This window comes from Schistocerca gregaria, chromosome 8 (assembly GCF_023897955.1).
Source record: "Schistocerca gregaria isolate iqSchGreg1 chromosome 8, iqSchGreg1.2, whole genome shotgun sequence".
Taxonomy (NCBI): domain Eukaryota; kingdom Metazoa; phylum Arthropoda; class Insecta; order Orthoptera; family Acrididae; genus Schistocerca; species Schistocerca gregaria.
This window is the reverse complement of record NC_064927.1, coordinates 401,821,401-401,846,577: the sequence shown is the minus strand read 5'-3', so window position 1 is coordinate 401,846,577 and position 25,177 is coordinate 401,821,401.

Here is a 25,177-nt window from a genome sequence, read left to right as displayed (position 1 = left end):
TTACTGTATGATAGCGGAACAAACACTGGTAGCAGTTACTGCTGTAAAATATCTCGGAGTATGCGTGCGGAACGATTTGAAGTGGAATGATCGTATAAAATTAATTGTTGGTAAGGCGGGTACCAGGTTGAGATTCATTGGGAGAGTCCTTAGAAAATGTAGTCCATCAACAAAGGAGGTGGCTTACAAAACACTCGTTCGACCTATACCTGAGTATTGCTCATCAGTTTGGGATCCGTACTTGATCGGGTTGACGGAGGAGATAGAGAAGATCCAAAGAAGAGCGCCGCGTTTCGTCACAAGGTTATTTGGTAAGCGTGATAGCGTTACGGAGATGTTTAGCAAACTCAAGTGGCAGACTCTGCAAGAGAGGCGCTCTGCATCGCGGTGTAGCTTGCTCGCCAGGTTTCGAGAGGGTTCGTTTCTGGATGAGGTATCGAATATATTGCTTCCCCCTAATTATACCTTCCGAGGAGATCACGAATGTAAAATTAGAGAGATCAGAGCGCGCACGGAGGCTTTCAGACAGTCGTTCTTCCCGCGAACCATACGCGACTGGAACAGAAAAGAGAGGTCTTGATAGTGCCACGTAAAGTGCCCTCCGCCACACACCGTTGGATCGCTTGCAGAGTATAAATGTAGATGTAGATTTCGTGTCACACGCAGTTTTCAATTGATTATTCAGTATCATATCTCAAAACATCACCTTTTGGGGCGCCTAGCTCCTTTTAGTATCACTTTTGATTTCACACATATTTGTTTGAATGGGTATGTACAGGTCAATTAGCATACACCGCTCGACAAAGAAAGTAAACCATTGACAGGGAAGGTATGAAACAAAGTTAAACTTCATGGGTTGAGAGTATGTGTGATGTTATTTCAGCGATAATCGGATTATATTTGCAAATAACTTGGCAGTATGAGCCCATTTATTATTATGACCTTCCACGACCTCTGGCCTTGAATGCATTTACTGATTCGGATGGGAAGGGTACCACAGAGCTATTATATCCTCTCCTGAATCAAGCTGGCTAACAAATGTTGTAACTGGGCATTAAGTCCCGCATACTGACATTGGTACAAGGGTATAGTTAGAGCTGCTAACACACATATTCTATCGCGGACCGATCTGCCAATCTTGCTTTCACGGGTATACCTCAACATGACATTGACAGTCACTGAAACACTTGCCATGTTTGGAGGAGCGTTATCCTGTTGAAAAGTGACACCACGATATTGTCCCATTAGAGGTAACACATTACGACGCAGGATATAGGTGTAGTACTGCCAGAATTACCTCAAGAGTTATCTCAACCACTACTAGCCGGGAAATGAATTCATATCCTATGGCCACCCACACCGTATGCCTATGTCTCCCCGCAAAACTAACTGATACTGGCATCTTTCCCCAGGTCGCCGACATGGTGTCTGACGGTTATCCAGCTTAGTGAATAACCGTGCTTCATTTGTGTGCACAATGTACATCCATTTATCAGCTTTCGACGCTCCCCTTTCACAGGACCACTCGTAGGCTGGGAACTTATATGGATCGTCGGTAATTGTTACTTATTTATTACCTTAATTGGGAATTAACGAGAAGTTAATACAAATTACAGAAATAGACACTTTACGATCTGATATTTTAAAAAATCGAAAAAGCTACTGCAGGATGGGACAAATAAAAGTGGTGCGGACGAATGGATACGACTGTAGCAGCATTAACGGAGGACAACAAGACCTACACTCACTTCCAACAGGATAGAGTCGCTGCCGAACCTTGGACCACATTTACACAGTCTCCGCGCCTGACACAGATATTACAAGAGATCAGTATGGACGCGGCCCTAGCTGGCCACCCAGGTCACCTGATATGTCGGTGTGCGATTTCCCTGTGTGGAGAGCCCTCAGGTCTAAGGTGTTCCCCGACAACCCTCACAGTCTTCAAAAACAGCAGCAGAACGTTTCGGATGAATTAGCAGCTATCCCAGCAGTCCAGTTTCGATCCGCCTTCAGCGACTTGCTAAGCAGGGTCTAAAAGTGCCAAGAGGTGAATGGTGGTCACTTTCAACTTCTGCTATCGTCAGTTTACTACTGTACTTAAGATTTTAGAACGCATTGTGTGCTTGGAGTACAGCAGCCGGTATAAAATGTTGAAAATCAAACAAAAACAGTCTCGTCGCGTTTACAGTTTTCTCATTTATTAGCAACCGGTTTCGATAAGTTCTTTAGATCATCTTCAGACTTTTCATCGCTGCAGGACAGTAATAATACGTATTCAGTATAAAGGCATGAAAATATGGCTAAACAACGTCTAAAATAGGAGCTAAAATGTTCGGTGTTGTACCCATTATGACTGCTGGTGGTAGCAGACGGAGCGAGGTCCGTAGAAGTAAAGTTGTCATTGCTGAATAAAGCAGCTTTGAGGGAGATTATCTAAACTATTAAAATGCTTAAATTTTCCTTACCAGTAAAAAGATTGGGGTGGCCATCCATGGGTACAACTACCGGACAGTAATATATACAGTCATAATTTCAAAGGTGTTATTGTTGTCAATGTTATCACTACACGTAGGTCCTAAATTCTTTATTGTTGTTGTTGTTGTTGTTGTTGTGGTCTTTAGTCCTGAGACTGGTTTGATGCACCTCTCCATGCTACTCTGTCATGTGCAAGCTCCTTCATCTCCCAGTACCTACCGCAACCTAAATCCTTATGAATCTGATTAGTGTATTCATCTCTTGGTCTCCCTCTACGATTTTTACCCTCTACACTGCCCTCCAATACTAAATCTGTGATCCCTTGATGCCTCAGAACATGTTCTACCAACCAATCCCTTCTTGTGGTCAAGTTGTGCCACAAACTTCTCTTCTCCCCAATCCTATTCAATACCTCCTCATTAGTTATGTGATCTACCCATCTAATATTCAGCATTCTTCTGTAGCACCACATTTCGAAAGCTTCTATTCTCTTCTTGTCCAAACTAGTTATCGTCCACTTTTCACTTCCATACATGGCTACAGTCCATACAAATACTTTCAGAAATGACTTCCCCACACTTACATCAATACTCGATGTTAACAAATTTCTCTTCTTCAGAAACGACTTCCTTGCCATTGCCAGGCTACATATTATATCCTCTCTACTTAAACCATCATCAGTTATTTTGCTCCCCAAATAGCAAAACTCCTTTACTACTTTAAGTGTCTCATTTACTAATCTAATTCCCTCAGCATCACCCGACTTTATTCGACTACATTCCATTGTCCTCGTTTTGCTTTTGTTGATGTTCATCTTATATCCACCTTTCAAGACACTGTCCATTCCATTCAATTGTTCTTCCAAATCCTTTGCTGTCTCTGACAGAATTACAATGTCATCGGCGAACCTCAAAGTTTTTATTTCTTCTCCATGGATTTTAATACCAACTCCGAATTTTTCTTTTGTTTCCTTTAGTGCTTGCTCAATATACAGATTAAATAACATCGGGGAGAGGCTACAACCCTGTCTTAATCCCTTCCCAATCACTGCTTCTCTTTCATGTCCCTCGACTCTTATAACTGCCATCTGGTTTCTGTAGAAATTGTAAATAGCCTTTCGCTTCCTGTATTTTACCGCTGCCACCTTCAGAATTTGAAAGAGTATTCCAGTCAACATTGTCAAAAGCTTTCTCTAAGTCAACAAATGCTAGAAACGTAGGTTTGCCTTTCCTTAATCTTTCTTCTAAGATAAGTCCTAAGGTCAGTATTACCTCCCGTGTTCCAGTATTTCTACGGAATCCAAACTGATCTCCCGGAGGTCGGCTTCTACTAGTTTTTCCATTCGTCTGTAAAGAATTCGTGTTAGTATTTTGCAGCTGTGGCTTATTAAACTGATAAAACTATAATGAAAAGTCTGCAACCATCCTAAAGTAAATCGTCCCTTCCCCTGATGTGTTCCTTTTTCACCCTGCATCTCTGCTCTCCGGGGCACTTTCACTTGGCCCTCCCGCTCTAGACATTTCGCTAAACATATGCTAGCAAAATGTTTTATAGATTGTAATGGTTTCTGTACTGAGTACGCAGTAAACGCGTACGAATGATTTCGTCTGCACGGCTTACTAAAGGCGCTTTTACACCGAGTTCTAAACATGTTCTGCCACATTGATAGCAACATTGTCCGCGGTTAATAGCAGAATATCGACGTTCGCAACATGTTGTCAAGATTGGCAAGACAAAACCAGTGTTCTACGGCTATGTCGGTATACATCAGAGGTACGTTGTTCCTGGACTGCTACCGAGCAGTTGTTAGCACACTGGACTCGCATTCGGTTCATTTAATACCGCGTGATTTCCCTAAATCGCGAAAGGCAAATGCCGGGATGGTTCCTTTGAAATGGCGCAGCCAATTACTCACCCCCCCACCCCACCCCTTTTGTTCACCGTCTCTGACCTCAATGTAGACGGGACGTTAAATCCAATCCTCCTTCTTTTCTTCCTGGACTGATGCCTTAGACACCGCTACACAGCGCTAGTGTTTGTTTTTGCTCTACCTGTAGCATTGTATGTTGTCCTTAATGTGTTGCTTTGCTACATGGAGTGGACATTGTGACGGTAAAAACCCTCGTTACTATATGGATGTTTCTAGTATTCAAGGATTGCTTTTTGGAGAGCGAGCTCGCTACACGGCGCGCGAATCTCGCCCGCGCGAGATTTTTAACGGTCGGTCTCCGCGGCCGAGCGACCACGTGGCCTGCAGTTTGAGGCATTGTTTGGTTTTTCGCGCCTTACGCGAAAACTACGTAACTTACGGTGAAGAGCGATGCGGCAGTGGATTGTGATCAGCAGTATGCGCCTTCTGAAAGATCGATCTTTATTTCAAGTCACGAGACGCAAAAGTTATAGTAACCTCATAATCGGTTAATATCACGTATACTGAAAGATTAATAGAAATAGTAAATACCGACTTACAGGGATGAGAAATCACTCATTAAAAACGTTTCATTATAGCGGATCGAGTGCCGTAGTCATATGTTAAGTTTCAAAAGTAATTAAGTCCGTAAAGAGCAATAAACAAAGTTTGAGGGAAAATTGTTTATAAAATGCAATAGATAATTCATGACGTAAAGAACGGCACTATATAATATTTTGGGTATCATCACACATATTTTAAACTAGTTAAGTTATACTATACACTTAACTTGAAACAGTTTTCATTGTTTGCAAATTATTATTAACATTTAACGCCCATAATTAATTAATTATTATAGATATGAAGATTGTGAGCAGCGCAATGCGTAGATCGCTTTAGATTACGTCTAAAAACGGTGCCATATGCAGTTCTATGTAAAAACTTTGCAGCACCGATGTCAACAAACAAATTTGGGCTAAGTGGCGAAATTTTGCAAAAACTAAAACTTGATTTACGGGCGATAGAATAATCCTAGAAATTAATTTAACATAGTAAATAATATGTACTTTTTAGAGCGGTTACGATGGTGTACTTATTTCTGTCGATGGATGTATGTATCAAAATTTGTAAGCTTAACTGGTGAGCCCGGTACTTAAATTATGAGGGGGTTGGACATCCCAGTCTATATAGGCAAGCGACCATCTGGCCAGGGGTCAGTCGTTGGTCAGTCGTTGTGGAGGGTGGGTGGCAAGCAAGCCCCACATGAGAGTGGCCCATGAGAATTCTTTTTCGTCCCGATTTATTTCGACAAAGAGTATTGTTTAACAGTGCAAGCGTGTGAGCATATATGTGGTGAATTAGAAGTGCTACAATTACTTCTGTGAGTACAATTTACGAGATATACATCGTCGTAAGTGAACATGTGGCGAAATGTCATTTCGCGCCAAATCTGCTAGAACAAAGAGGACAGTGGGACTTGTGGTTCTGTGCGAATTATTTGAATAATTTTTGTTTATAGCGGCCTACATTACTGCTATATGGGGCTCGGAGTGAAATTATTATTAAAGTAAAACTGTAAACCGTCTCACCATTGCTAATTTCATTCTGTGAAAGAAAAGGACAATGCCAATAAATAGTGATTGAACTGCGTCGGGAAAAAAACTGATTTATGCTATAATAATGACCTAATTTTTGTTCCCTAGCATACACTGTACTCATGTCTGAGTGAATAATTAATTCAATACTATAACAAATGCGTGGGCGTGGAAGAGTATAACTAATGCACCAACTGTGGAAATCATCCCCTGAGACTCACATGAGAGCCAAAAGTTGCAATAACATTTTTTAACCAACATTTGTTTATGCACATTCGTGTGAACTCTGCAACTGCACTATCTTCTTCATTATTTACCGCCCCGTCGCAACATGAAGCACAAATTACGGACATGTCACCCTCCATGAGGCAGAGGAGTGCCTCTGTAATTCTCAGAGTGATAGGTATCAAAATATTAAAGAGAATAATGACAGCCAAAAAAAAAAGTTGCTTTGCTTCTCATTTCGCAGTATCGCAGCAAGAATAACAGCATGATTAGTTATCTGACATCGGAAAAAATTTGTCGTCAGCAAGTTACGTGAGCTGGAGCCATGCGAAAGGAGGCAAAAAAGACTAGAACGCCTTCTATGAAGCAGAGACGTGCGTTGGAGGCAGGAAGCACGGGGGAGATTCAACTGCAGACTCCCCCCCGTAACATTCATTGGGAGTGTAAGTGACAATGAGGCTGTGCAAATTTTCTTCACTGAAAATGGTTATTTATATGAAGCTTAATATGAAAATAAGAATAACTGTATTGTCAACGAAATACACTCCTGGAAATGGAAAAAAGAACACATTGACACCGGTGTGTCAGACCCACCATACTTGCTCGGGACAATGCGAGAGGGCTGCACAAGCAATGATCACACGCACGGCACAGCGGACACACCAGGAACCGCGGTGTTGGCCGTCGAATGGCGCTAGCTGAGCAGCATTTGTGCACCGCCGCCGTCAGTGTCAGCCAGTTTGTCGTGGCATACGGACCTCCATCGCAGTCTTTAACACTGGTAGCATGCCGCGACAGCGTGGACGTGAACCGTATGTGCAGTTGACGGACTTTGAGCGAGGGCGTATCACTATACGCATGCGGGAGGCCGGGTGGACGTACCGCCGAATTGCTCAACACGTGGGGCGTGAGGTCTCCACAGTACATCGATGTTGTCGCCAGTGGTCGGCGGAAGGTGTACGTGCCCGTCGACCTGGTTCCGGACCGCAGCGACGCACGGATGCACGCCAAGACCGTAGGGTCCTACGCAGTGCCGTAGGGGACCGCACCGCCACTTCCCAGTAAATTAGGGACACTGTTGCTCCTGGGGTATCGGCGAGGACCATTCGAAACCGTCTCCATGAAGCTGGGCTACGGTCCCGCACACCGTTAGGCCGTCTTCCGCTCACGCCCCAACATCGTGCAGCCCGCCTCCAGTGGTGTCGCGACAGGCGTGAATGGAGGGACGAATGGAGACGTGTCGTCTTCAGCGATGAGACTCGCTTCTGCCTTGGTGCCAATGATGGTCGTATGCGTGTTCGGCGCCGTGCAGGTGAGCGCCACAATCAGGACTGCATACGACCGAGGCACACAGGGCCAACACCCGGCATCATGGTGTGGGGAGCGATCTCCTACACTGGCCGTACACCTCTGGTGATCTTTCAGGGGACACTGAATAGTGCACGGTACATCCAAACCGTCATCGAACCCATCGTTCTACCATTCCTAGACCGGCAAGGGAACTTGCTGTTCCAACAGGACAATGCACGTCCGCATGTATCCCGTGCCACCCAACGTGCTCTAGAAGGTGTAAGTCAACTACCCTGGCCAGCAAGATCTCCGGATCTGTCCCCCATTGAGCATGTTTGGGACTGGATGAAGCGTCGTCTCACGCGGTCTGCACGTCCAGCACGAACGCTGGTCCAGCTGAGGCGCCAGGTGGAAATGGCATGGTAAGCCGTTCCACAGGACTACATCCAGCATCTCTAGGATCGTCTCCATGGGAGAATAGCAGCCTGATTTGCGGCGAAAGGTGGATATACACTGTACTAGTCTCGACATTGTGCATGCTCTTTTGCCTGTGTCTATGTACCTGTGGTTCTGTCAGTGTGATCATGTGATGTATCTGACCCCAGGAATGTGTCAATAAAGTTTCCCCTTCCTGGGACAATGAATTCACGGTGTTCTTATTTCAATTTCCAGGAGTGTATATCTACCTTATTTCGGGTTGAAAAATGTACGAAATTTAGCATTTAAAGGCCAAAATGAAGATTCCAATTTTTAAAATTTTTCAGCGGGTGACTGGGGAGGGAGGTAAGTCCCCTTCATATTTACCACCTGATAACGGACAGTCTCTTTTCAAGGTCAGCAGCTATGCTCTCCAAACACAGCCTTTTGTGTTGTGGTGGTAGCGGCGGACTATGCATGGGAATGTGACACCCTTGTCCAGTTGATGGTAGTCTCCGCTCAATGGTGCAGAATGACACAGAATGCTGCAGAAAGTTCTTAAGTTTACCCCACGCAGATGTAAAGGGGTTACGATGTGCTTGCTACACAATATGGTGAACCTAGGCGAGAAGTATACCTGCCCTCACGTTTCCATTCAGTCCGAAAACGGACCAACGTCACATCCGAAATCCCACAAATTTGGTAGCTGTACCCACAATTAGGCTCGTCTCACACGAGTGGGCTGCAACTCCGTATCTTCCACAGTGATCACTCGGCATCTGACGCTTTTTGCACTCCTTGTATATTCTACCAGGCCTGGTAACAAGGAGTACTGCGGGAAACTGGTAGTCGTTCTACATGTTACAGAGAATTGAATCTCTGGTCACTTACATACCAACCGATAGTGTGTACATGTACGAAGTTACATCCTATCTTGTCTTCCGGGTGCTTCACATTTTTATAGGTGCTCTATAATAATGAAGGACCTTATTTTTTGTCTTTGACTCTTCAGGATGCGTTGACTGTGTTTGACATTAGTTCGTGTGTAGTTACTGGTATCTTTGGACAACATGTTTCGAAAACTATACTGGTATCTCTGCGAGCCAGGTTCGACGAACATGTGAAAGTTTCGGAAATGTTTCGAGAACTAAATAGCTGTCCGTTCACAGAAGAAGCCATTCTTTTCGCGTATTACTATTGAGGAAATATAGAGAACCGACACTGGTGGCTGATTGCGATATGGTTCTACTGCAGCCAACGTACATTTCCCATTGTAACCGCGAAGACAAGGTAAGAAAGATTAGGGCTCCTACGAAGGCACTTTGTAGTTTTTTACTCGCTCTATTTGAGACCGCAACAAGCATGAGAATGAATAATAGTGGTACAAGTTGTCTTGTGATGTATGTATGTAGATGGAGATGTCGATACATAAACGTTGTTATCTATTGGTTTCTTTACTTACGGTACGGCACGTATGATATTACAAGACCCTTAACGGGAAGAATCACGTTTATGAAATTCTTGTTTGTTAATATTAGTTGCTTTCCCTTTTCTTACACGTTTTTTAATTATTTTCCCCTGGTCTTCATTGTCAACGTTGCCTTCCATTGTTAGAAACTCACATCTCCTTTGTAAATTTTTGACAAACTGTTTGGCATTGACATTATCCTCTAATTTGTCTACCTGAATATTCCATTCTCTTCTCTTCCTCTCGTTGGATTTTCTATAAGAAATAAGCGTATGAAAACACTATAAAGGAAAACAATAGAGACAGCTTATCGATAGGCTAAATAAAAGAGCAGAAAACGTTAAAACTGCAGTGGATGCAAGATTTTTCTACAGGTCAATCATGTTCTACAGGAAATGATATAGCCGGCCGCGGTGGTCTCGCGGTTTTAGGCGCGCATTCTGGAACCGTGCGACTGCTACGGTCGCAGGTTCGAATCCTGCCTCGAGCATGGATGTGTGTGATGTCCATAGGTTAGTTAGGTTTAAGTAGTTCTACGTTCTAGGGGACTGATGACCACAGCAGTTGAGTCCCATAGTGCTCAGAGCCATTTGAACCAGTTTTTTTTTTTAGAAAAGGATATAAACAATGGATGTATGACGTTATAGAGAAAAGTGGCAATACAGTTTGAAAAGAATAAAATTAATACAAATACGGAAGGACTGTTTGAGGAATTTCCATATGTTACAGATGTAACTTCAAGGATGGTGGAACAGCATGAATAACAGAACGTTGATCCTTTACTACCACCGCTGACAGTGAAGGAAGCAGTAGACGCAATTTAAATACTAAAAGACAATAAGTCTCTAGGGAGAGATGGAATAACGGCTGAACTACTTAAAACGATGAAATACAATTCCAAAACACATACAGAAGCTCGTGATCAAGATCTGGAACGAAGAAATAATCCCACATGAGTGGACACAGAGGATAATAGTACTATTCTACTAAAAGGGCCATGTACAAGAATGTTGTTAGAAGCACCTCATTAATTATCTCACCGTACAAACTCTTTTCCAAGATCCTCCAGAGAAAATTGGAACCATATTTAGAAGAGGTAATAGATGGAAAACAACTGGGATTTACCTAGAATCGATCCACCACTGATCAAATATTTATACTGAAAGAGGACATATCAAGGTATTTGGTATACGACAAAATAAAGACAATATTGTCTGTTTATTTAAAAAAAACGGCGGACCCTTCAGATTAATAACCACGTATTTGAAGAAGCTGATGAGCTTAAATAACTGAAAGTTACAGTAAGCAACAGAAATGATGGTAAACAAGAAATAGGAGCGAGGATCGAAAGCACCATCCATAGCGTCATAATTACTCAACAAATTAATGATATCCAAAATCTTTTTAAGAAGAACCGAAATAGGGGTCTATAAGACTATAAGCAGGAAGTATCGCTATATGGGAGCTGAAATATGGAGTAACGATAACCGGAAGATAATGGTTTTTGAAAACAAAATAGTGCGAGATACATTTTTATCAACCTGTGAGCGACGAGAATGGCGTTAGGAGAGGACCAGGAGTTCCCGGAAGTATATTAATGAGCCTTTATTACGAGAACTAAGATGAAGAGACTGATATGGGCCGGCCACGTCTATATAAGAGGAAAGTGATCAATTATTGAGAGAAGTTTCAGGGAAGGTAGACTGAAAATAAGACGGGTGGTCCAGACGGCCAAAGTTCTTCAGGTACTTGGAGTAAGGGAAAATGATGCAAAGGAAAGAGTGCTGTTGACTGGATTACTTGACGGAGCCAAAAACCGACTGCGGTTTGTGGAGCCAGGAGAGTAAGTAAATTAAGATTACTTGCAGCTGTCCACTCAGTGCACGAAGAAGCGAATAGCTCCATTGCATGACCAGTGCATGTTTTCCAACAACACTTCTCGACAAAGTGGGCGGTGGACTCGTTGCCCACTTTTGTAGTTTGATGTTGGAAGGCTTTTCCAGCCTGTATAGATTTTCTGTCTTAATGAAATTATTTCAGATCTTCAAGACATGACGATGGAGTTCAAAATCACTGATAAATCTGTTAGGTCCGGAAGATTGTAGCGGCCATTTTAACGTACATTTCTAGCTGTTTGGCACTGAGACTGAAGTTGTGGAGCTGTTGAGCAAGTTTTGCGGTCGTAGCCCAATACTTACCAGCCGGAATTTGTTCTGGTCGATGAGCAGCTCAGAATTGTGCCTGATTTCTTGTATTTCCTTATGAGTGCTCCCCTTCTAAGAAGAGGGGCTGCAATTATATATGTACCTGAGTGCTGTGAGCCAATACAGCGAAGGAGACTTTACACATTTATAACCACCCTCACCGCTGTATGTAATTGGAGTGAACATCATTCAACCAGACAGGTGCACAGTATTCGGCTACAAGGTACACCATCCTCAGTGTTGACATTTGTAGTGTGTGTGACGAAGTTTTATGCTACCCCACCACCAACGCTTTTAGGTAATTAACCTCTATCGGTATGTAGATTTCCAATGAAGACTGTAAACTATCATTTGATACGCAACGGCCTTTGTATTTACGCTAAATTATGGCCCTACTGACTTCAAAATGGTGGTGGGACATTGTAAATTAATTCAGTGACCAGATGACATAACTGAACTGTGAAAATGTACTTTCTAAATCTTTTCTTAAAGAATAACTACCGATTCATCAAGAACATTAACACACTATATGAGTATGGAAGTAGTTGCCAAGGAGTAAGTGATGGAAACAAATTAAATTGCAACCAATGGAAATTTTATTCATAAAAGCCTATTCAAAACAGATTTAAAATTTATAAAAAGGAAAGTACCCTCGAAATATCAAGTTACAATTTAACAAATGTGAATTTTATTCCTAAAGCTTTTTCAAAACAGTTTTAAAATTATAAGCAGAAAAGTACCCTCGAAATATCAAGTTACAATTATTGAGAGACAGAATAAAAAATGTTTTTGTTGCAGTAGAAGCCTCCGGGCTGAGAAACTTCCGCTCCCTTTCAACACGGCCATAGTCACGACCGCTCACAGCGACCTCTGAAAAACTACACTGGTGCAAATCTGCAACACACCAGATTACTTTAAACTAAAAATTTTAACAACTCACACAAACACATTAATTACGCACCCCTTAAGGGACGGAAATGGTACAAACTTACACTAAGAACTTATTTTAGACCAAAAGTGCAATTTGTTTTTAAAAGGGCTCTTACGGTGGAAGGGTGGCAACTTTATAAAAATGACTATTTAAATAAAACCCATGAAATTCAGACTTACATAAAGAGTACAACATGCTCTACATTACACATATACCGCCTCGCAAGATGATAGGCAAGATAAAAACATATTTCAGGAATTCGGCCCTTACCTTAATTCTGTAAATTCGTTAACACCGAATCCGATAAACATGACAGAGGCAGCTATTAACGGGTGGTCGATTGATAGGAGGGGGGGGGGGGGGGTTGCTAAACAACCCCAACCGCAGATTGCCCTAAACCTCCCCAATTCCACAAGGGAAAAACGGACCACCCAATTCACAATAACCACTTTCCCGTGGGTGGGCAAACGGAGAAGAATGGTGGGACGACCGCAAAACAAAGCGGCTGGTGACCACACCAATAAAACAAGTAGGATTTAACCAGTAAATGAGACAATATATCTCCAATCACTTAACTTCTAATAAACTGCGATTGCTGGCGAAGACCTGGCGCAGCACCCCCAACGCTCTCCCGAACCTTCCGCTGGCAGTCGCTTCAACGGACGCAGGAAGGCGCGCCGATCTCCTGTCGGACGGCGTCGCAGCTAGCGCCGGCCAGTCCAATGTCGTGGTTCCGCTCCTGTTGCTCTCTTGTGAACCGCGAAGCCACTACCCCATTATATACGGCGCTCCCCACTGGACTCACGTGGGGACCACACGCGCGTCCACGCTCAAGGCAGACAAGTCATCTTGTGTCTCAGTGCGTGACCAACCAACCGGCCAATCAAACCACCAATGACCGTTGCTCGAGCAACTCGAGCAGACTGGAGGTCTAACTCGCAGACTCCAATGCAGGAACTCAGCCCCGACGGGGCGATCACTAGCTGAGTTCCTTTACGGGCGGAGTGGCAAGACTCGTATTTTCTGGCTTAAAATTTGATCCAAACGACAGCCATACTCGCACTCCGACGACAGACAGACACTGACTGCCCTACACTGAGCCGGCTGACCAACTGAGTAGAGCCACCTCGACTGTCCGGCTCTTCTCTACGTAGCCCCTTAAATGCACGTTAACAGGCAACCTCTCCGCTTTCCCACCAGATGGAGACACCAAAGCTCCGATTACCACAGCGGCGCCACCGTCAGAAACGGAGGGCGACTGCTTCACACAACGCGCTGCGGCGCGCTTTCCAAAACAGCAATATTTTTACCACGGCTCAATAACTATATAATGAAAGTGAAAGTTACAAGTTTTATTGTGTGAGGTCCTCACACAAATCGAGTGCAGTAGTTGCACTGTAGTACAATATAACATCCTTATTCACTGACAAATTGTGAGACGAACATGAAGCAGTTGCAAGTGACTAAGGTCGGCGTATATTCCAGACAAGGTACGAATACATTGGTTTCTACATTATTAGCACACTGATCCGTTTCCGCGATCTGACAACAGTCATTGACAGAATTAGAGTTCGTAAAAGTATGCATGGCAGAGAGTGTCTTTCTCCTACTCGTTAACACTCTAGCGTTTACCGAGTGCGCCAACGGCCTTGCTGTAGTGGTGACGGAGGTTCCCGTCAGATCACCGAAGTTAAGCGCTGTCGGGCTGGGCTAGCACTTGGATGGATGACGATCCGGTCTGCCGTTCGCTTTTGGCACGCGGGGTCCACTCAGCCCTTGTGAGGAAAACTGAGGAGCTACTTGATTGAGAAGCAGCGGCTCCGATCTCGGAAACTGACATACGGCCGGGAGAGCTGTGTGCTGACTACATTCCCCTCCATATCCGCATCCAGTGACGCCTATGGCCTGAGGATGACACGGCGGCCGGTCGGTACCGTTAGGCCTTCATGGTCTGTTCGGGAGGAGTTTTTTCTTTTTTTTTTTTTTTAGTTTCCTGAGTGCATCGCAGACCTTAGCATTTTTTAACTCAGTTTTTGTTTGGCCCGACATTGCTGCAGTCGGCGGCCACTGTGTCGGGCGATTCACGTGAATCCCGAAAAGCTATATAACGCAAACTCCAGTTAGAGATGCAAAGTGAAATGACTACTTCTCACACCAAAGTCTTTGACCTGAATTCACAGTAGCCGGCTGCGGTGGCGGAGCGGTTCTAGGCGCTTCAGTCCGAAACCGCGCGACTGCTACGGTCGCAGCTTCGAATCCTGCCTCGGGCATGGATGTGTGTAATGTCCTTAGGTTAGTTAGGTTTAGGTAGTTCTACGTTCTGGGGGACTGATGACCACAGATGTTAAGTCCCATAGTGCTCAGAGCCTTTTGAACCATTTTTTTTTTTTTTTAGAATTAGAAGTGGTTGTCTCATTAGCTGCGCAGGAAGTGGCTCCTTAGTTCCTCCTGTCTTCCCTGTCTTCGCCCTACTTTCGAGAACCAGACCTAACCCCCACGAACAGCCATCCCGTGACAACTGTCAATTCTCTCGGAGCGTCCTCCTACTTCTCAATATTTTCCAAAACTGCGTCAGACCAGACTGACCAATGAAATTCCCACATTTCCGCATCCAGGGGAGTACAGTTACAGAAAGGAATGTATTTTGGCCATGTGCAAATGTGTGTGAATTCCTAAGGGACCAAACTGCTGAGGTCATACACATATTCTTACACATTACTTAAACTAACTTATGCTAAGAATAGCAGACACGCCCAAAGCCGATGGAGGATTCGAGCCTCCTGCGTCGTGCAATCAGTGACATGGTGCCTCTTACCGCGTGGACACTCTAGGTGTCTTGGCTCTGCCCTACCGATGCAACAAAGGAACACGTTAGCTTGTTGTTTCCTATCACCCTCCTAAGATACCTGTCCACTTTATACAGGGTGTTACAAAAAGGTACGGCCAAACTTTCAGGAAACATTTCTCACACACAAATAGAGAAAATATGTTATGTGGACATGTGTCCGGAAACGCTTAATTTCCATGTTAGTGCTCATTTTAGTTTCGTCCACATACGCTCAATGGAGCAGGTACCTTTACTAATCAGCAGAATACAGCGCGTTACAAATAGGTACGGCCAAACTTTCAGGATACTTTCCTCACACACAAATAAAGAAAAGATGTTATGTGGACATGTGTCCGGAAACGCTTAATTTCCATGTTAGTGCTCATTTTAGTTTCGTCCACATACGCTCAATGGAGCACGTTATCATGATTTCATACGGGATACTCTACCTGTGCTGCTAGAACATGTGCCTTTACACGTACGATACAACATGTGGTTCATGCGCGAAGGAGCTCCTGCACATTTCAGTCGAAGTGTTCGTACGCTTCTCAACAACAGATTCGGTGACTGATGGATTGGTAGAGGCGGACCAATTCCGTGGCCTCCACGCTCTCCTGACCCCAACCCTCTTGACTTTCATTTATGGGGGCATTTGAAAGCTCTTGTGTACGCAACCCCGGTACCAAATGTAGAGACTCTTTGTGCTCGTATTGTGGACGGCTGTGATATAATGCGCCATTCTACAGGGCTGCATCAGCGCATCAGGGATTCCATGCGACGGAGGGTGGATGCATGTATCCTCGCTAACGGAGGACATTTTGGACATTTCCTGTAACAAAGTGTTTGAAGTCGCGCTGGTACGTTCTGTTGCTATGTGCTTACATTCCATGATTAATGTGATTTGAAGAGAAGTAATAAAATTGTAAGTAGGCTGTTTAGGTTTTCTTATTGGTAACGCCACATAGCGCTCTGTATGAAAAATCACTGGCTGTGCCTTGTGCAGTCTGTGGCTAGTTTGCATGTTCTTTAATGATGTATTTTTTACCTTTGTTATTGTATTCTCATGTTATAAAATTGTAATTGACACCAGTTCATCAAATTAAGTAACTTGTAAATTACATTTCACTGCACATGTTTCTGTTGGTCATAGTATATGGACAATATGTGAGAAGTAGGGACTGATAGTGTTTGCACTTGTGTTAATAATTCAGTAAGGGACTGGATAACAGCATTGCTGGTTGTAAGGACATTTCAAAAACAATTTTTGTGAGTGCACAAGTGGTGGTTATGGACTTGCTATATTATCCGCAAGACTCTTCGATGGTGATTGTGCACCTGCACATTCGCAACAGATGGCTGCTGGCCATCTCTACAAGGACTACAGTGAGTCTACACCTTTGATGACCCACCAATACCATTATTTCTACAAGGACTACAGTGGGTCTACACATTTGATGACCCACCAATACCATTATTTCTACAAGGACTGCAGTGGGTCTGCACCTCTGGTGGCCCACCAATAGTAATCTCTACCAGGACTACAGTGGGTCTGCTCTGTGATGACCTACCTACCGATAATCTTCAATGTCAACTGACTCTGTTGTGGCCCATTACCTGTCTGCATGTCAAGAGGCAGCACTGTCTTTCCGTTGGAAGGACAACACTACTTCTTCAAGACTGCATGGAAATCCACTACTACTGTGTGCAATTTCTTTTATTGCTCAGAATTTGAGAAAAACACTGCAATTTTACTGTGATGAATGATCAGGACTGTCTATATGGACTGTGAGAAAATTTTAGCTTTTGACCAACATTATATCAATAAGTGTGTGCATTTGATATCTTTGTTATAGTAATTATGAAAAAAATTTTCAAATCTGTATTGGCCACTGCCCAAAACAATTTGTAAATTTTTTTGTGGGGAGCATGGGGGCTATGTAAGTAGGCTGTTTAGGTTTTCTTATTGGTAACGCCACATAGCGCTCTGTATGAAAAATCACTGGCTGTGCCGTGTGCAGTCTGTGGCTAGTTTGCATTGTTGTCTGCCATTGTAGTGTTGGGCAGCGGCAGCTGGACGCTAACAGCGCGTAGCGTTGCGCAGTTGGAGGTGAGCCGCCAGCAGTGGTGGACGTGGGGAGAGAGATGGCGGAGTTTTGTAATTTGTAAGACTGGATGTCATGAGCTACCATATATATTTTGACTATTAAGGTAAATACACTGTTTGTTCTCTATTAAAATCTTTCATTTGCTAACTATACCTATCAGTAGTTAGTGCCTTCCGCAGTTTGAATCTTTTATTTAGCTGGCAGTAGTGGCGTTCGCTGTACTGCAGTAGTTCGAGTAACGAAGATTTTTGTGAGGTAAGTGATTTGTGAAACATATAGGTTAATGTTAGTCAGGGCCATTCTTTTGTAGGGATTTTTGAAAGTCAGATTGCGTTGCGCTAAAAAAATATTGTGTGTCACTTTAAGTACAGTCGTGTATAAATTTTTCGAAGGGGACGTTGCAAAATGAGCTCTAACACGGAAAGTAAGCATTTCCGGACACATGTCCACATAACATATTTTCTTTCTTTGTGTGTGAGGAATGTTTCCTGAAAGTTTGGCCGCACCTTTTGTAACACCCTGTATATATGAGGGACCAGCTACAGGTATTTTTGAGAGGAGAAAGTTGCAGCATAGAGCCATAAGTACCTGTAACTTTCATAGAGCCCGCATGGTGTCCATGGGTATATTGCTCTCCTAGCGGTATTCTCCGCCAAAGGCTCACTGTTGCTCACCTGTCGGGACCTTTTCTGTACTTTATAACGCCCTCACCGGAGTTAACTCTTTAGGAACGTGGGAGTGACGGTCACCACGTGCAGAATTCCGACGACTCTGCGTTGTCTGCTGTACGCATTGTGTCGATTTGCGGCTGACGTCCCCTCGCCCTGACCAGGGTCAGCATCTCCTTTCCAACCTGCGTTAAGTTAATGCTTCCCTTTTCTCAGTTTCTAGCTTGAGTTCTCTTCAACCAATATATCGCCAGGAAAATATCTCGCAACTCCTGGTATGAGCTACACGTTTGTGCAATCTTGCTCATTCGGATTGCTGGATTTCGTTCTAAATGCGCGCGCTAGGAGTCTAGTTTGTGTTGCAGCGGCCGTAACGTAGGTAGTGATAAACTGATTTCATATATCCACACCTTTGGGTGAATACATTTGCCAATGTCCACAAATGTTTGGAATTTCAGTATGGAAAGGAAGTGCTTATAATCAAATGCTTCTTCCTCTCGAGCATACCTCCTGTCAGCTGTTCGTATTTCTCTATATGCTGCTACGGGTCCTTGTATGTTGTTGACTCACTACTTCTACTTTCCCTTGCAACAAACTCGTTCATCTCCGCTGCACGCTTCCTCGCGAGTGGGGTACAATTATTTCGTGGGTTGCCTTGCGTCTCCAGACACGGGATTAGCTCCCAAAAACCATTCTCGTTACTGATTTTTCTTTCATGTGCTGTACTCGACTGGACCAATGATTGATTTTACTCATTTTTCCCTGTCTCAAGCTATATCCTAATTTCCAGGCTCCTTGCGTCTTTTCTGCATTCCGCATGAGATTAATTTCAAAAATGATTCAAATAGCTCTATGGGACTTAACTGCTGTAGTCATCAGTCCACTAGGACTCAGAACTACTTAAACCTAACAAACCTAAGGACATCACAAACACCCATGCACGAGGCAGGATTCGAACTTGCGACCGCACCGGTCTCCCGGTTCCAGACTGTAGCGCCTAGAACCGCTCGGCCACTCCGGCCGGCGATTAATTTCTTCTTGCGCGTTCTAACAGTACCGTGGTTTCATCTAATTTCGCTACAATAGCACCATTAACATTGTCCTACCTTCTTCCGATGTCTACAATAAATGTTTCTTGTTCTTCTTGTCTCCTGCTATGTGTAGTTAATTTTCCAGGACTGGAAGCTGTTGTAATTGTGTATTTATTCCTTACTGTGCTTCCTCTACGTCTTCTTCCAACTTTTTAGCTGATTGCGCTGCCTTCTTGGCTTCCATAGACTCAACCTTTGCTTCCGTTGCTAATCTTTTTACATCTTTCAAATATATGCTCAAAATAGCCCATATTATCTATATCTATTTCCTAGTCATTATCATTTCACGTAACATTTCCTTCCTTGCTCCCTCGTTGTCTGTTTCATTTTATGCAAAAATTTCAGTAAAGGAAGTTCTGAGTTAGTTTGCTCATCTCTTCTGCTCGGAGTTGACTCTTCTGAAATTGAGAATGCGCCTGCAGCGTTGAAATGGCCCTGATGCTCCCTTACATCCGCTAATCTATGATCCTTTCGACTGCGGTTTCGTGTCGTGAAGCGACCGTTCTCCACGACAATCCGATCTCACCCTCTGTTCAGTTTGAAGCACGGGTGGATTTTGTATGGAGCGTTCCGCGGGAAATTTTATCTGCTTCTCCTCTGCATCTGATAACCTCCTATCTTGAGTACGCTATATATTTGAAATTTCCGATAACTTAAATAATGCCCTCACTGTTCTCGTCTGACACCTAGTATTCATTCAAATACACAATACACATTCAAGACACCTTGTATCCTTTTTTTTCTTTTTTTTTTTTTTTTTCATCAGTCTTCTGACTGGTTTCATGCGGCCGGCCACGAATTCCTCTCGTGTGCCAAACTCCTATTCATCTCAGAGTAGCACTTGCAACCTACGTCCTCAATTATTTGCTGGATGTATTCCAATCTCTCTCTTCCTCTACAGATGTTGCCCTTTACAACTCTCTGTAGCACCATGAAGAATCATACCCTCATCCTGTCCGCAAGTCTTATCACTGTTTTCGACATATTCCTTTCCTCTCCGATTCTGTGCAGAACGTCTTTATTCTTACCTTATCAGTCCACCTAATTTTCACCATTTGTCTGTAGCACCTCATCTCAAATGATTCAATTCTCTTCCATTCCTATTTTCTCACAGTCCATCTTTCACAACCATACGATGCTGAACTCCAGACGTACATTCTCAGAAATTTCTTCCGCATTAAGAGCAATGTGTGATACTAGTAGATTTCTCTTGGACAGGAATCCCCTTTTTGCCATTGCTAGTCTGCTTTTGATGTCCTCCTTGCTCCGTTCGTCATTGGTTATTATACTGCATAGATAGCAGAATTCCTTAACGTCACCTACGGTTCGAAATTCCGGGAACTTCTTGCGTACAGATACATAAAATGTTATTAAATCCTTGCTAAGTAATGCCGGCGCTGCATCAACGCTCATAGATCGCTAGGATGCGGAGTAAAATCCACACAAACCAGAGAAAGCTGCAATATCACATAGATGCACTACTTAATTCAAAATGATCAAATGTGCGTGAAATCTTATGGGACTTAACTGCTAAGGTCATTAGTCACTAAGCTTACACAGTACTTAACCTAAATTATCCTAAGAACAAACACACGCACACACCCATGCCCGAGGGAGGACTCGAACCTCCAGCCGCACAGTCCATGGCTGCAGCGCCTGAGACCGCTCTGCTAATCCCGCGCGGCCACTATTTAATTCGCGTCAGCAGAAGTTCTATGACCAACGCGTATTTACGTCTCAAGAAATGTTATTATAAACCATTCTAATTTCAAACTTCAAAAATTTTAATTCTGTCTTTGCTGTCTTTGCTCTGCGAGCACTGCATTAGACAAAAAATTGTAAGTAAAATTTCAAACAATTTTAAAGGGTATGGTTATATTACTGACTATCTCGAATTCTCCAGTCGCTGACGTGATCCTGGCACAGGTACGCCAGAAATGTACTATCATCGCTTATATCTTTAGGTAATTAATCTGAATCGGTATGTAGATGGCCAATGTAAACCGTAAACTACCATTTGTCATGCAATAGTGATGAAACAGTGACACTATAATAGCAGTCTATTGTGTTCAGGAATGCTGTACAGTCGTTTCGATAGACAAACAATCAAACAATTCTTATTAATGAATTTTATCACAGCAAAACAAGCACAAATACACTCCTGGAAATGGAAAAAAGAACACATTGACACCGGTGTGTCAGACCCACCATACTTGCTCCGGACACTGCGAGAGAGCTGTACAAGCAATGATCATACGCACGACACAGCGGACACACCAGGAACCGCGGTGTTGGCCGTCGAATGGCGCTAGGTGCGCAGCATTTGTGCACCGCCGCCGTCAGTGTCAGCCAGTTTACCGTGGCATACGGAGCTCCATCGCAGTCTTTAACACTGGTAGCATGCCGCGACAGCGTGGACGTGAACCGTATGTGCAGTTGACGGACTTTGAGCGAGGGCGTATAGTGGGCATGCGGGAGGCCGGGTGGACGTACCGCCGAATTGCTCAACACGTGGGGCGTGCGGTCTCCACAGTACATCGATGTTGTCGCCAGTGGTCGGCGGAAGGTGCACGTGCCCGTCGACCTGGGACCGGACCGCAGCGACGCACGGATGCACGCCAAGACCGTAGGATCCTACGCAGTGCCGTAGGGGACCGCACCGCCACTTCCCAGCAAATTAGGGACACTGTTGCTCCTGGGGTATCGGCGAGGACCATTCGCAATCGTCTCCATGAAGCTGGGCTACGGTCCCGCACACCGTTAGGCAGTCTTCCGCTCACGCCCCAACATCGTGCAGCCCGCCTCCAGTGGTGTCGCGACAGGCGTGAATGGAGGGACGAATGGAGACGTGTCGTCTTCAGCGATGAGAGTCGCTTCTGCCTTGGTGCCAATGATGGTCGTATGCGTGTTTGGCGCCGTGCAGGTGAGCTCCACAGTCAGGACTGCATACGACCGAGGCACACAGGGCCAACACCCGGCATCATGGTGTGGGGAGCGATCTCCTACACTGGCCGTACACCTCTGGTGATCGTCGAGGGGATACTGAATAGTGCACGGTACATCTAAACCGTCATCGAACCCATCGTTCTACCATTCCTAGACCGGCAAGGGAACTTACTGTTCCAACAGGACAATGCACGTCCGCATGTATCCCGTGCCACCTAACGTGCTCTAGAAGGTGTAAGTCAACTACCCTGGCCAGCAAGATCGCCGGATCTGTCCCCCATTGAGCATGTTTGGGACTGGATGAAGCGTCGTCTCACGCGGTCTGCACGTCCAGCACGAACGCTGGTCCAACTGAGGCGCCAGGTGGAAATGGCATGGCAAGCCGTTCCACAGGACTACATCCAGCATCTCTACGATCGTCTCCATGGGAGAATAGCAGCCTGCATTGCTGCGAAAGGTGGATATACACTGTACTAGTGCCGACATTGTGCATGCTCTGTTGCCTGTGTCTATGTGCCTGTGGTTCTGTCAATGTCATCATGTGATGTATCTGACCCCAGGAATGTGTCAGTAAAGTTTCCCCTTCCTGGGACATTGAATTCACGGTGTTCTTATTTCAATTTCCAGGAGTGTACTTACCTTTGATAGTCTTCTTCAGAATAGACAAGCACAAGTCACATTTACGGTCGTAGCGACCGCTACTAACAAAAGTCTGCCGACTGAACTGCAGTGACTGCCGATCTCTAACTGAGCTACGTACAGGTTGCTAAACAAGAGGCTGCGATGCGTCGGCTAGCGAAGTGGCTAACGTTGAAGATGCTATCAATGTTGGCTGCCACCAGTCGGGCCCTGCGTTTATGTCGTCTTCACCTGGGGGCCGCTGCTGTCGCGTTGTCGTCGTGAAGGGAGGTCGGTCAGTGTGCGATTGTCTGATCTCTTCTCGACGCGTTCTCTGCTCTTTCGTTCCCGACTGGCGTGCCGGCGTTGACTTGACGCCGTAACACTGCTCACACTGTGTCGTCTCGCGACCGGTGACCCCTATTCATGTCCAGTTTACACTACAGTCTACCTAGCGTCGGCGCTACCCTTATGATGAAACCTGTGTTAAGTAACTTTCGGCCAACTTTGACTGCTATCTGTTTGTGAAATTTGCTAGCCCACCCAAACGTAGCTCTCAATAAATAAAATACCTGCAAGTACGTCATGTTTTGGCAGTCACCATCAGATAATCTTTAATAAAAATAAAGTAATACGCTATTTTCAAATCAAATTAATCCGATATACACATCACTCTGTATAAGGTGCATCTCAGATGTCGATATTGTAAAAGTCGACGAAACCGTCAGATTCCTGTGTAGTGCCACTAAGATTCTGGATAATATGATTTCGTGTATGTATATGGGGTGGGACACTACGAATATAGTGTGTGGACGTACAAGGTGAGAATGTGCGTTTCGCGGGAGGCGTGAGCGCTATAGTCCCTGCAATCTGCGCTTTCGATGGATCAGATGGAGAGAGCGTCTGCCAAGTAAGCAGGAGATCACGGGTTCGAGTCCCGGTGGGGGCACACATTTTCACCTGTTCCAGTTGATATAAACAACGCCCGTCGTCAGTTGAAGGTATTAATATAATTTTAATTTCGTAATATACTTACGCTTCCTTATCTTAGAGGCAACGTTTACTGTACGTTTTTTGAAAGATAATTTTCTGCCTAATGTTACTCCAAGATGTTTACTGGGTTTTTTTTTTTGGTATCTGATCACTGGTTTATTAAAATATATCTCCAGTTGATGACTTGTGTGTCTGTTATTTATGCGAAAGCAACTAGTCCCATTCTTGTTAAGGTTTAGGGTAAGCCTCAATTTCTTATTCTCTTACAGTTCACATATCCGTCTGTTAGAGGGATCCCGCTGACTGCACACTTTTTATGTTTGACTGGTAATGTCAGTTCATCAGTATACCCAAATACCTTGCAGTAGTGTTAGACATGTTTGAAGTATAACGAATGAATAATGTGGTAGCCAGAAAGAACACCGGCGGTGCCCGTTGTTCGGCTTTTCTTGTTTACTTATAGTATCGCGTTCAACAACACGAAGTCTGCTTGATATCATACTGCTGAGTAGCTTCAGTATTTTGTACCATGATACTACTTCAATCGCTTTGTACAGAAGACCATCCTACCAAACTGTGTCACAAGCAGCAGTTGATGTACGAGATTACTGATGTTCTTTTCTTGTCTTTGGAATCTTGCTTCTATTACACGTATTATCAAGGAGCGCTACGCTATACATGAAAAACTACGTCCAGCTAAGTGGTTAAATATATCTCAGCATTAACTCAAGGTGCCTGGGTAGGATGTACGTTTCGCACACGATGATCGCTCTTGATACTCATCTCCGCTAGTTGACATTTATCGTCTAAGTAGTCTAATGATAAGTAATAATGAATACTACAGAGGCATCATTTACATTCTTTGCCTTGCTTTCGTCAAAAATATTCGCTCTTTATCCAGTAATAAGCTCTATAACTATTCTCGATGACTTCCTTATTTTATTTCACACAAACCTCCTCATATAGCGACGCTAATTAGTTGGTGATTTGCGGCCGAGAAGGCGTCGTTACTGCTTTAAACCGCATCAAATAGTTCCACCGCTGAATAAGATATAAGCTTGCCATGAATAAACGATTTCTTCTCGAAGTCATAAGTGAAATCTGACCGTTCCCGGGAGGGAAGCTAAGAGCAATGCGTTGCAGCATGCCGGGTAATGGAATTCCTGATGCGATCGTGTGTCGCGGCTCCTTGTGGCCACCTCATTCCATCCGTCCTTTCCTGATCTCGCATTGTACCAAACTCAATTTCCCGGAGAGGATTTTCTCCAGCGAAATTTCGTTTTATCGAATTCCCTCAGTAAGAAGGTGCGAAGTCCGCGCCGTCGGCATCTTGTGCAGTTAACGAACTTGTCTGGAACCTTCCGTTCAAAGTCGTATGATATTCGAATTGGATATACGTGAGTAACATAATCTTT